Raw genomic sequence first — 13843 nt, 5'->3', positions numbered from 1 at the left:
GCCAAATCGGGTAAAGCTTTACTGTTCCCCTCGGGCAATTTATCAGCGTGCAACCGCAAGCATGAAATCGATCAAAACCCAGAGTAAACCCAACCCAAGCTATTTACCCGAGGGAAGCTTTGGGGAAGAGCTGTAGTGTAACCGCACCTAATGTCTACCTTTTGCTTGTTAAGCCACAGGAACAAAGCCTTCCTTTTTGTGGATGAAGAGCGCGATCTATTCAACCTAAATTTTCGGTACAGAATCAAATATATCGACAGCCTGTCGTCCCTTTTCCCGGAAATTTGGAAATTCCAGGAATTTTCTGTTCCATTGGTCATACCATTTCGCCAGATCATCGGCTCAGCCCAAGTTTCTTACGGGATTTAAAAATTACACTCGCGTTTCCTGAATAAATTTGCGATAATTTCTACTCATTTAGTTTGTGTAATGTGGCCGAACTATCCAGGAGCTAACGTCGTAGGAGCGACTTTAAAGTTCAGAAAGGGAAAGGAATATAAATAATCAAGTGTTCACGTTCTCCATAAAACCTTGAATGGTGATTATACGTCGTTGTTTTCATGTTGCAGAGCACGACAGAGAAATGTACCAAACTTTATAGCGCACGTGCAGAGCCAGTGTTTGCTAATTGAAACTATTGTTTTCTGACGTTCTTGTTGTGGTCGTCGTCGTCTCTGCAGGTCCCAACGATAACGAAAAAGACACCTGAAAATATAACTTTATTTAATTTATGCTGCCTCACGATTATTTCAACTCGTTCAACGTCTACAGAAACGGCGGACTACGCAGAAATAAAAATGCCGCTTCTTCGACGTTAGCTCCTGGATAGTTCGGCCACATTACACAAACTAAATGAGTAGAAATTATCGCAAATTTATTCAGGAAACGCGAGTGTAATTTTTAAATCCCGTAAGAAACTTTATTGACAAAACACTGTTATTTTCTACCATTTTACACAAATCCGTTGTATTCCCATACAAATCCTTATAATTCAACGGTTCTCTGATAGTGAGCTTGGGCTGCCTGTGGATGAACGAATCCCTCGAACATTTAAAGAAAGTAATTTGAAATTAACGTTATCCTTTGTGAATGCAAATTATGGAAAAACAAATTATTTTCGAATTGTTTAAAACATGCATTAAAAGTAGATAATACAAAGCGCTTAACACCGAGACGAGACAAAGCTGTTTTTGACCAGACGCGAAAACAAAGAACATAGAAAATACAAAGATATTAAAAGCAGCAGATATTCTTTAACCACGTGCTACTCTAGGGATTTAGGACTATAGTTCTTTTTTGCCGTATGCAAAGTTCTCAAAACTGCACCCGTAAACAAAGATAGTACGGATTTATGGCCATGAAATACTTAATACGCTATCGATATGGAGTTTATCTGGTTCTTTTCTAACAAAATAGGTCACTTTGCCTTCTTCCCTTGCTTTCTTCATTATCGGCCACTGTTTCTTCCTCCTTTCACGTATCTGTTGCGGGAAGTTGGCAAAAACTTTCACCTCCGATTCGTCTCTCAAATCTCTCACGCTTTTAAAGATAAATTCACGCTCTGGGAATCTGAGGAATCAGGCAACTATTGGCCTCGGGTAGCCTGTTCTCTTTTTCCCGAGTCGGTGGATTCGTTGAAATTCTATATCTCGTGCATTCTCTAACATTCTCTCCAATAGCCCTTTTCACGGTTAATTTTTCTCATTTGCATTACAATGTTATCCAACGTGGATACGAGGCAATTTCGGGCTAAAACTACAAAATAGCCCGAAATTGCCTCACATACATGCTAGATTTCATTGTAATTCAAATGAGCAGAGTTAACCGTGAAAAGGGCTATTCATCCTCAAAGAATTTGTATACAACCTCGCTTGTATTTTCCACACCCTGGGCCGCTTCAGGAATGCCAAAGATGCGTAAATTCTCTCTCCTGTTGTAAACCTCTTGATAGAGAATTTGGTCTTCTAGATTTTTTATCTTCTCCTCTCTTTGTTTCTCTTTCCTCTCCACAGCTTCAATGTCCACGTTTACCGTCGTCAACCCCGCTTCAATCTGCTTTATCGTGTCTGCCATCTTTTTAACCTTTTCATTGTAGGATGACAAGTTTTCTTGTATATTATTTACGGCTTTCTCTGGGTTGGAAATCTGGTCCAAAACTCCTTCCACCTTTTGCAGTTTCATCTCCATACGTTCAAGTCTGTCGAGGTTTTGTTTAAGCTGTTGTCCGACCTTATTAGACATATCTAACGCCTTCATGTCCTTCAAATCCTGGTCACTGCTGTCGTCGAGCGATCCTTCGCTTATGTCTGCCTCGGACAGCGTTGTTTGAAAACTTGAAATAAAAATCTTCTTGCCGTCTCGAGAACCAGTCTCGCTTTCTGAGCTGACACTTCTACTTGTTTTCGATTTACGCTCCAGGGTTGCCGTATTCCTTTCGGCCATAAAATCCACAGATGACTAAAATAACGTTCAAAATTACGGGAGCAGAAGAAGAGACGTCTTCACTCCCTCATGGTCGACCCAGACCCCATCATAAGTAAATAAGTGCCATGTTGGCTTTCCGGCGGCGTCGAAAATAGAATAAAATGATGCATTTTCTTTTCGCTCGTTCAGATCAACGCAATAACATCTATTGATGTACTTTGGTTATCTCATAACATATTTCTTGCTCTCTCTAAAGCACTAAATTATGTTGGGAAAGCTGCTGATAACTTGCTTTTTTACCCCAGTTGCAGCGCTTGAGCGAATAAGCTAATTTTAGCTAACTTTAACAGCAACGAAAGCCCAATGGTACATGCAATTTGAAGTCGAACCTAGTATGGTCTTAAAAAGCACATTCTTTATAGTTTGTATAAAAAACAGGCGGCCCGATGAAAGTGTCCCGCTGAGAGAAGGAAACATGAAGCCGGTGTACTTTCTGGCATTTCGACCACATGAAGTATCCCTATTCCGAACAGAACCGCGCCCTCTAAAATCTGCCGATGGAAACCTGTTTCGAAATCCTGGATGCTTTAGAACAGTCTTTTACTCAAAGCTACAATCCGTGTGGATTGAACATATTATTATGTTGACACTGGTGGAAAACTTGTAGAAAATTTCACGACTGACGCCGGATTCTCGATATTTACAGACATTGGCTCTTAATAGCTTACGATTGTAATTCCGTTTCAGTTTTTACTCGGGCCGTTAGGTACCGAGTTAAGTTCTGGGTCGCGTTCTTTTTTATTTGAATTGTTATTTGTTTCCTTTCGCCATTGTCCAAAGACATCATCAGTATACGACCAAACGACGTGTCAAATGTTAGAAAGCGGATGCAAGACAAATGAATAAAAATACGACTTTGGAATTCATGAAGAAAAGTACTTCGGGAAGTTTTAATGAGTACTTTTGACTTATTTCTGTCCTGACCTGTAAATATCCGCACTTGAAAAGTGATGACGGAAACATTTGCGAAAATTTGCGTTACTGGTGAGGCAAAGTTGTACTGTTGGTGTCTCCATCAATATTAAATGTGCGTCATAAGGCTGAAACCTCGACGGTTGTAAAAAGAAAAAAAAAACAGAAATATAACCTTTATAGAATATTATAGTACTATATACGTTTATGGTATGGTCAACACTAGTTGTTGCTTATACTGACCTGCAAAGACGAATTTTCTTCGCGTAACGTTCCTGGTTCAATGTCCTCATCAAAATGTTATTTTCTTTGTTCTATTTTAGCCAGGTACATAAAATCTATACAAATTCAACATGTCACAATTTTTCATTTAAAGTGGGCGGACTTCTAAGGAGATGACATGCTTTCCGCTACTGTCAATCTCTAAGGAACTCTCAAGTTTTAGAAAAGGGAACAAGTTTATAAGGTTATAAGGAAAAAAATGTATTCCATTTGAACTCATCCTCGTAAATACGTGTATAGTCAAGTGACATTTCCAGAAATGTAACTATTATATCCTATAATGTACCGATCGTTAGTCCCAACCGATATAAATTTTGTTGTTGATTAGAATTTATTTAAGGTGTTTTGGATGCACACTCATGTCTGCTTAATTTACCTCGTTCTTATTGCGGATTTGACAAGCGCAAAAGGACCACATATGACGAAGTCAGTCTTTATTGTTCCTCAGGACCAATTTTCTCAGTGTAAGATACTGGCTCAGCACCTCAGCGTAATATTACATACCAACGAGTATACTTTAGCCAACGGTATGCGGTATAATTTGAATTAATTAAACACACGAAAATGTAAATTATAGTATGACGGAGATTTAAATTTGTAAGCTTACCACAAAGTTTTCATCAATCACTAAGCGTATAAATTGAATCATACCTTCCGCATGCTTGTTTGGTTTAGAAGAAAGATCATGGACGTGGCGTCTTTATAGAGCTTTAGTGACTGGCCCAAAACGACGCAATTCATATCTTTGAATTCATCGATTTAATAAGCTATGCTTCATTAGGTTTTTATGAGATAATTTGCTTGAGTCACTTGCCTAGCCTGATTGAAGCAACTTCCATATCACCGTTGAGACTTACAATATGCAATGTGATGGATTTATTTAACAATGTTACGGTCTCGTTGAATTTTTTAGGCTAACGTGTTTCAAAGCAGTTTTTTGGCTATAATGTTACGATGGCCTGCTCTACAAAAGCTTTGCTTTAATTGCAATTCCCACAACAATTGTACAAACCAATGCAATCAAGATTAGCCTTAACGCATTTACAGCGGCCTTTGTAGTCTTTTTTGCTTCCACAGTGAATAAGTTCCTTGCAAGTTTCTGTCGCCTGAGGAAGAGCTGTCCACTTAAGTTTCCAGGAGTTCCCATTTCCTTCCCATCTCCATCATTGATGCAAAAGATCATGGAAAAACAAGCTGCTCTACAAGACCCCCAAGACCCCATCCGAGACCAAACTACTCTTGGTGTGCAGTGCTGCTCGAGCTGGACGACCCCTGCGAAGGAGCCGACTATGCTATCATTCAGAGTCAGAAATGATTTCAGAGACTATTACGACAAAAGATTGATGTGTTCGTATGCAGAGTGCAAAAGTTCGTGTTGACAAATAACTTACTGCAAGGCAACGTACGATAACTCAGGGAGGTTTCAAGAACATTCTAAGCAAAAAATTGATGGCTAAGGAAGTTAACTCCCAAGGGAAAAGTCGCAAAGGCAGCCCAATCCGTCATTTAAAGTTCTTGGGTAGGTACTTCAATCTGTCCAAGTTTAATCCAAATAGGAGAGATGACAGGTATCACGTACTATTGCTGCCTCTCTCTCATCCGTAGAGGGTCCGTCACAAAAAAAAAAGCGATGAAAAGTCGAAAATGGGAAAAAAAACGGAAATGGAAAAAAAAGGGAGCGCGGGGGACCTCGTTGTTATTTCACTCTCTCCAGTCCCCTATTTGTCTCTGCTCACCCGCGAAAGAGGTCTCTGCAGAGAAGAAAGCTAAAGCCTAGTCAGTCCTCTCATGGACTCGGTCTGTCCCAGTCTCCGTCCGAGTCAATGGAATAATCGAACCGGCCGGTTGACTCTCAGTAGATTACACAAAATATACCTACTGAGGAGAAGACAGCAAATATTATGGAATTTGAATTTGCAGGGAAGTTCCAAATCAAATCTACTCAAATGACGTCAATCTGGCCAAATGTATACCGACTCCTCATTGATCAGTGTCAGGAAAACCAAGCCACTCGTGAAATGTTGGTTCATTTGTCGTGAAAATTTACTGCGATTAAGATTTAAGAGCGGCTGCCTGTAAGAATCGAGAACTGCATTTCAGCGACCATTTGGTCGAATTTCTGATATTTCGCCTGAAGATACCCTTGGATTAACTATTTTCGAAAATCATATTTTAAAGTTCCAAGGTATTTTATTTGTGAGAAAATTGCGAGAGTTTGAAATGCGGCCTAGGTGCGGTCACGGGCCGATGAAAACCGCGAAAATTTAGGTCAAAGGACGAAGCCCCGTTCACGGTGTAAAATGACCCAATGAACTTGAAATTTTACACAAACCTAGACCAACCATCTCACAGCAAAATTAATACAATAAACATTCCAAACTCGCTGGCTGCTATCTAAAGCATACAGATTTGTGTACGCTACTCAAAATGGCCTCGAAACTAATGCCTATTTTCAATAAAATAAAAGTGTTTCTGGTATGTAATTTTCTCTAAATTAAATCTCATATCTCGAAAGACGAAGAAAAGAACTTTATTTGTTCCAAGTTTCAAGCTCTGATTCAAGATCGAACATGCGTGCGATACTTGCGGCTCGCAATTCACGTCACGAATTATGAGAACAGAAGCGATTCACAAACACTTGACATCTGGAGCCCGTGAATGTTTCCAAACATCACATATTTGGCCCTAAAACTAATCAGATTGACTTAAGACAGCCATTCAATGTTTTTTGATTCCATATTTCTTTCCTTTTCTGCTCTAAAATAATATAGTTATTCCGGTCAATTAGCATACGAAACATGCGCAAAAATTTGCATACCATTTCGATATCGCAGGAAAAAGTAGTGCAAATCAAACTTTACAGCTCCTTTAGCTTCTTAAATGAAGCGGTCGATCAGTAAAATGGAGAAAAACGTGTGACTTTGTTCCTTCCGTGTTGTTTTGAGTACAGTCAACTCTCTCGTAAGCGACCACCCTTGGGGCACGACAAAGTGGTCGCTTACGGGAGGTGGTCGCTTATGGGAAAGATCAACAAAATAAGCCTAATACTGAATTGTTTATTAATTACATAAAAATATTACCTTAGCAGCTAAAATAAGGCAAATAGACACTGATTTATTTGATTTTTTCACATCTATTCATTCTTCTGATGAAACTTTGTATAACATTTTGGAACAGATCACTGTAACGATTCCCGTTTACCTACAGATCTAATTATAGCAATCTTCTCTGTCTGTAAACTGTTATTATCTGTCAGCAGTCCGGGGTAGCGTGGTGGTCGCTTACCGGAAATAGAAAACAAAAGAACATGTGTAATTTCTGGCCTAAAAAGTGGTCGCGGTCCCTTAAGAAATTTGCGTGGTAGTTGCTTACGAGAGAGCTTTTGAAACAGTATTTAACTGAGAAACAAAACGACTGTTTATGAAGTGGTCGCTTACGGGAGGTGGTCGCTTACGAGAAGTGGTCGCTATGAGAGAGTTGACTGTATTCGTTTTTAGCAGCGACGGCTCAAATCAATAATTATAAGCCAGCGTGACACTGAACAACTGTAACTCGATATTCAGTTCGCTGATGTGGGTGACGCGCACGTCATCCTGGCCAGGCATTTCGGTATGGAATCCTGCGCGTACAGGGCGCTTTCAGAAACTGTAAATTATGAAAGCGGAGGAGGGACTTCCGACTTCCGACTTCGGACTTCTGACTTCCGACTTCGGAATTCCGACTTCGACTTCGGACTTCTGACTTCGGACTTCGGAGTTCGGACTTCGGACTTCGGACTTCCGACTTCCGACTTCCGACTTCCGACTTCTGACTTCCAACTTCCGACTTCCGACTTCCAACCTTTTTTTTTTAATTTTTTAACTTTTTTTATTTTTTATTTTTTTTTTTAAATAAACTCTAATGAAGTAACAAACGGCAAAATGTTTTTGCGCGTTTTTAATTTGTTTTGTAGTGCCGACATTCTTTCGCTGAAATTGACTTCTGAGAGACTTTTATCATCTATAAGGTTATCGGGGTAACCTCTGTTCCCGGGGGGGTACTCCAAAAAAAATTGGGTAGGGATGTGCGGCCCGCTTCCCAAAACCCTTACCCTATTTATGACCAAAATCTGCGATTTTCCCTACCCTATTTATGACCTGAAGTAGCTTCTTCTAAAAAAAATCGAACCCAGGACTAGAGTGCAAAAATCTATACTCTATTTATTACCAAAATGGCGGCAAAATGGCTAAAGCGATACCCTATTTATGATCAAAACAGCCGAAAAACCATACCCTTTGTCGCCGCACATACCTATATAGCCCATGTAAGGGAGTACCCCCCCCCCCCCCCCCGGGCCTCTGTTGCGTAGTCTCTGTTTGAATAGAGTGATGGATTCTTTAAATTTTATTTTTGAAGAGGTTTTTCTGAGAAGTCTCAAGGCTTCGCCTTTGGTAAAGCCTTTCCTGACGCCTGGAGGGTGGCAGGAAGAAAAATGCGTGTACTGGAACGTTTCTGTCGGTTTGAAGTTCGTGCCCACCTCAAGGTTTGATTCTTTTTTTAATCTTTCGCCCTTGTATACGCATGTGTCAAGGAAAGTGATTTCAATATCTGAAATTTCAGCCGTGAATTTTATGGTCACATGATAGTTGTTGGCTAGCCCTGTAACAGTTTGGATTTCATTTTTGCTTACGTTCCATAGAGAGAAGACATCATCGATGTACCTCTTCCATGTAAGCGGTTTTGTAGCACTACGGCCAATTATTTCTGTTTCGATCTCTGCCATGAAAATATTGACAAAGGATACTGCCATCTTTGCACCCATTGCGGTCCCGTATCTTTGGAGGTAGTTTTTTCCATTAAAGATTTAACGTTAAGATTTAACGTTAAATCCGTGAGCTCCAAAATTAAACATTGCGCATTTTCAGCGTCACGCAGTATTTCCGTCATATCCTGCACGTAATGCTTTTTGGGTGTTTTTTCACTGTTCACACCCTTGTTGGAACGTGATTTGTACTACAATGATTAGGTATAAAATATGTTCCCTCACTGTCTTGCTCTAGCTCCCTGACGAAGTCTCTGTTATCAGACGAAACCGGTAGGAGATAATAAAGAAGTTGACAAGATCTGTTGCTGTGTGCTGCTCACTAGAGTTTATTTAAAAAAAAATGAAAATAAAATAAAAAAATTAAAAATTTAAAAAAAATTTAAAAAAGTTGGAAGTTGGAAGTTGGAAGTCGGAAGTCCGAAGTCCGAAGTCGGAAGTCCGAAGTGCCGTTGTTGAAAGTGTATCACATGAGTTAAGTTTAACCGCATGAGTCGCGTTTAGTATGTGCTGTCTGATGTAAATTATCGGTCAACTTACCTTTGCCAATACAGTGACTTAATTACTTATTTACTTATTTATTTATTTATTTATTTATTTATTGATTGATTGATTGATAAATCATATTGATAAATAATGACTTACGTGTAAGTTCCTTTTGTTTATATGCCGATCCTTGCAATTGCAAAACTACTTGTGCTCGAAAAACTACGTCCAATACCCGCGATTGCCCCTGCAAAACTGCCAAAGTACACTGCACGCGTCATTTGACTACAACTACCAGAATCCTTCAGTTTTTTGTTTTCTCATGCTAATTAGAGCTATTGTTCTTTGCTCTCCACTGGGATTACAAAATTTGAATTTACAAAATGAATTCTGGTAGTTGTAGTCAAATGACGGCATCATAAAAATGGCCTGTTGTGGCACGAAGAAAAGGTCGGCTCGTCAAAACAATAAAAGCGGTATTTACATTCATGTCTGATTTACATTCATCATATGTCAATGCATTCATAGCAATATTGAGGTTTAGCGAGGTATAATAACATTAATAACTATCCAGGCAAATCCTTCTATGTCCCCGATTCCAAACTTTATGATTTGTGCTGTTGCTGTCGTATACTCTTTTTCGGCCGCAGCCAGAACGACAGCCGCCCTGAGTGGACATCGCAAATCCAGTTAATAGAGCTCCAAGAGTCAGAAGAGTAATCGATTTCAGAAATATTACAACAAACAGCTTCTGTAATTACTGAGGAACGTTTGTAAATAAAAAATTCAGCTAACTTTCCGAAGATGAACGCGATTCAGGCAGATGAAAAGGGCTGGAAGCAATGTGTTCAGTAATTCTCCTCGCATTTTCATCATCTGCATGTGCTGTTTAATCAACAAAACATAAACTGCCTTTATTTTTCATCTCATCCTTGGCGAAACCTATTTTCTGTACTATAATAGGCGTTTCAATATAGTCATTTTCATTTTCCAAAATATTGAGGAGAAGCCGGCGAATTTCTCCTTTGAATTCTTTCTTAGGTAAATCTCTTATACGACGCGGTATCTCATTCCACAGTCTTTCGCCAAATCGCGAAAAAGAACGTTATGTATTTCTAGTCTAGAATTTTGGACGTAAAAGTTTCCAGAGGTGGATGATCGACTATTTTATGAATGGACGTTGGAAGTTTTTCGAAAAAGTTTCAGATGTTTATAGGCGTGTTACTATTATTAACGTCGTGGAAACAGACTCGTAGTATAGAAACGTCAAAGATAAGATATTCGCATCGGCAAACAAGGGAACAGCATGTTCACGTCTATCGGTAAAATAAATCATACGAAGTGCTCTTTTCTGGAGAATATTATTAAGATAAGTCTTCAATGCCTGGCCCCAGGAAGCGAGTGCGTATCATTGATGTATAATAGGAAAAGCAATGGGCCTAGAACAGACCCTTGCGGGACACCGCAGGTAATCATGGCTTTACTTGATACATGTTGACCTATTTGTGTAGTTTGCAAGCGATTTTTTAGACATGAAGCAAACCAGTCATTAATGATGCCGCGAAAGCCATAGTGGTGGAGCTTATTAAGCAAGATATCGTGATCCACTGTGTCGAAGGCTTTTTTGAGGTCTATGAAAATTCGATCCGCATGAGTATAGATCGACCTTAATTCATGTTGGTTTGGATAGTATTGACAATGTCCAGTAAAGCATGTTGAGTCGAATGCCCTTTGCGAAACCCTTATTGGGAGGAGTTTAAGAGGTCATTTTTGTCAATGAATTCTTTCATTCTTTTAAACATAATTTTCTCAAAATTTCTATTGTAGTTCGACAGTAAAGAGATTGGTTTGTAATTGTTTGCGTCTGTTTTGTCATCACTTTTAAATATTGGAGTGTTTTTAGCCATTTTTAGTTCGGAAGGGTATATCCCCAGTTAAATAGATGTGTTGAATATTTCCGAAATCACAGGGGCTATGATGTCCTTTGCGAGTTTTAATAGTTTGGTAGGAGAGGAATACAAGCCATATGATTTGTTGTTTGGGATCGATGAAATTTCTAACTTTACCTCCTTGGGCATTACTGGCTGAAATGGAAAAGATGACATCGTAGATTCACACTTGCCCACATATTCAAGCCATGATAGTGATGTAACGGAGGTGAAACTAAGTTTACCAGCTAGTCTGCTTCCAACAGAAGCAAAATGTTCATTCATGATGTTCGAGATGTTAAAAGCTTCTTTGATAATTTTGTTATCATCCTTTAAGCCTTAAAGTCTTTAATCGCAGTTATGGTTTTAGAGCTGTTCTTGCGGCGGTGAAGTAGTTCATTAATTCCCTTCTGGGTGTTTTTCATGTTTGTCAAATTGCTCTCAAAATAATCATGGTAGTATTTACGTTTACTAAGTCGTATCAGACTGGAAATCTTATTTCTATAATATTTGTACTTAATTTCATCACCTGACGTGTACAATTTATATTTAATTCTTATCGAGGTTTTGTTCCCAGCCTTTTATCCACGGTTTGGAGAGTTTTTTAAACAAAAGCTCTTTTATTCAGGTCCTTAGCTTGACATTCCTTACCGCTTTACTGGTCATAATAAACGTGCTTTGACCAAACTTCCTGTCCATTGTTATCTAAAAACGCCCTTTTTCTTAACAACAAACGTTTGCCAAAAATAAATAGCGGTTTGTGATCATCGCAGTGAATTTTCCAATTTATGCAATTGGAAATTAGAAGCCTGAAAAAAATTCAGGCTTCAACGGGATTCGAACCCGTGACCTCCGCGTTACCGGTGCGATGCTCTACCAACTGAGCTATGAAGCCACACATTGGGAGCAAGGTCAATTGTAGGTTCCTCAGTTGGTAGAGCATCGCACCGGTAACGCGGAGGTCACGGGTTCGAATCGCGTTGAAGCCTGAATTTTTTTCAGGCTACTAGTTTCCAATTGCATAAATTGGAAAATTCACTGCGATGATCACTTCTCACTTTGAAAGCATCATGTTAGCTATACATCGAAACGCCGAATCGCTCTGATTTTGGAATTTTTAGTTAAATGATTTTCTAGAACTTTATCGTTATATGAATTTCTATTGTTTGTTTGTTTGTTTGTTTGTTTGTTTTTTCATTGTTAACTAGATATACATAGACAAGTAAAAATAAAAGATAAAACCGAACAACGTCTCGGAGTCGTCATGACGCCATTATCAAGTTCGAAGTGATAGAAATAAATAAAGTCAATGTCAGAAATAGTTCACCAAAAAATTAACATAATGTCTGAATATACAATGTCACGTAAATAGTTTAGCTTGAATTGAGTCCGATTGGACATTGAGAGATAGTGTTAACTCTCCAATTAGCAACAGTTCGTAAACTAAGCAATCGAACTTATTTGTGCACTTCTTAAGGACAGAAAAATATCTGTCAAGGTCTTTAGTCTTTTGCTTCACTATTAAAGTAGAAATTTGTCAACGTTCCCAGGGTGTCATCATATGGCAAGTTGAATCAACATCTTATAGCTGCAGCATGTCACTTCTGTTAAGCTGCTCTTTCACTGTAAAAAGTGCGCTTGTTTCAAACTGGGAAAACTTTCTCAATTTTGTTTTAAAACAATAAAAAGCACCACAAGAAAGTACTGCTCAGTAGCTTCCATTCGAATGGTCACTGTTAGGATTTCATCCACCGACTGAAAAAGTAGAACCACGTTATACAACTACACCTCGGTAAAACACTGTTCCATAGCTTTCATTCAAATGGTCATACTTTAGGATGTCATTCACAGATCAGACCCACTTTAACTGCAAAAATGAACAAGCTAATAGACACATCGCTAAAATTCTGTGGATTATGCTGGCAAACTATTGTCAAATTACAGTCTTCTTACCTCACCAGTTGCCCTGAAACAAAATCCAAACTCTCACCACAGGAATGGTAATTAGAAATGAATACCTTCTCACAGGGCTTGCTTGTTATGTTGTATTATTTTGCAGTAAGTTCTCGATATCATTGTGTATGCAGATTAAACGTCATTACGCGGGATGCCCTGAGGGCAGACGGGCAGACCGTGTCTAAAATTGGGCTCGCTATCTCTTTTTTTTTTCTTCATGGTAGTTTCAAATCTGCACGTTAACTTATTCAATAAACTCTGCTCTCTCCTAGAATAATAATAATAATAATAATAATAATAATAATAATAATAATAATAATAATAATAATAATAATAATAACAATAGCAATAATACTTTAAAATACTTGTAACCTTGTTTACTGCTCATAATGATCACATTTTTTTTGTACATTTTACTTGGAAACAACACTGTTAAATTCTTATATTTTAATATTAGCTATTTCTTAACCTTAATTTATTCAAATTTATATGACTTCAAAAGGCTCTTATAATTTCTTTTTTTCTTTTTTTTTTCGTGGCGTACCTGTAAACTAGCTTTTTTAGCTAAGCGTACTGACCACATTAAATAGATTGATTGATTGATTGATGGATGGATGGATGGATGGATGGATGGATTGATTGATTGATTGATTGATTGATTGATTGATTGATTGATTGATTGATTGATTGATTGATTGATTGATTGAACGCAATATACGTGATCCAATGTAACAAATCGGTAACACACAGTACACCGGTGAAACCAAACGATAAATCAGCGACCAATTTAGAGAACACAGACAAGCAGCTGGAAAAGTGTTAGGTAAACAACAACCTGATCAGCCCACTGTCGTATCAGACTACTTTTCTATCCCACGCGAACACTCGCTCGACCTCCTGGAAATCAAGTTTCAAGTTTCATGTTTATTCAAAAATGTTAACATAAAAATTCAAGGACAACACTAACTTGCGGGTAGAGCTAATCTAGGCGGAT

At 38.5% G+C, this 13843-nt stretch overlaps 1 protein-coding gene and 1 non-coding gene across 3 annotated transcripts in view; both read right to left on the bottom strand.

The window, feature by feature from the left end:
* The window catches only part of LOC146453503 (glycine amidinotransferase, mitochondrial-like), a 161570-nt gene that overhangs the window by 24318 nt on the left and 123409 nt on the right, over positions 1-13843 (bottom strand). The window contains exon 1 of one of the 2 annotated variants that reach the window (XM_085096558.1): positions 3640-3700. The exons of the other annotated variant lie outside the window; for it this stretch is intronic. The gene's annotated coding sequence lies outside the window, so the exon portion shown is untranslated. Of the gene's footprint in view, positions 1-3639; positions 3701-13843 lie in introns of those variants that run through there. 2 annotated transcript variants of the gene reach the window in all.
* On the bottom strand, positions 11716-11788 carry Trnat-ggu (transfer RNA threonine (anticodon GGU)). The gene has a single exon. It is a non-coding gene; the product is annotated as a tRNA-Thr (tRNA).

This window comes from Pavona decussata, unplaced genomic scaffold (assembly GCF_977016875.1).
Source record: "Pavona decussata unplaced genomic scaffold, jaPavDecu1.1 SCAFFOLD_330, whole genome shotgun sequence".
Classification (NCBI taxonomy): domain Eukaryota; kingdom Metazoa; phylum Cnidaria; class Anthozoa; order Scleractinia; family Agariciidae; genus Pavona; species Pavona decussata.
The sequence above is the reverse complement of the archived record's forward strand: the minus strand, read 5'-3'. Positions and strand labels throughout refer to the sequence as shown.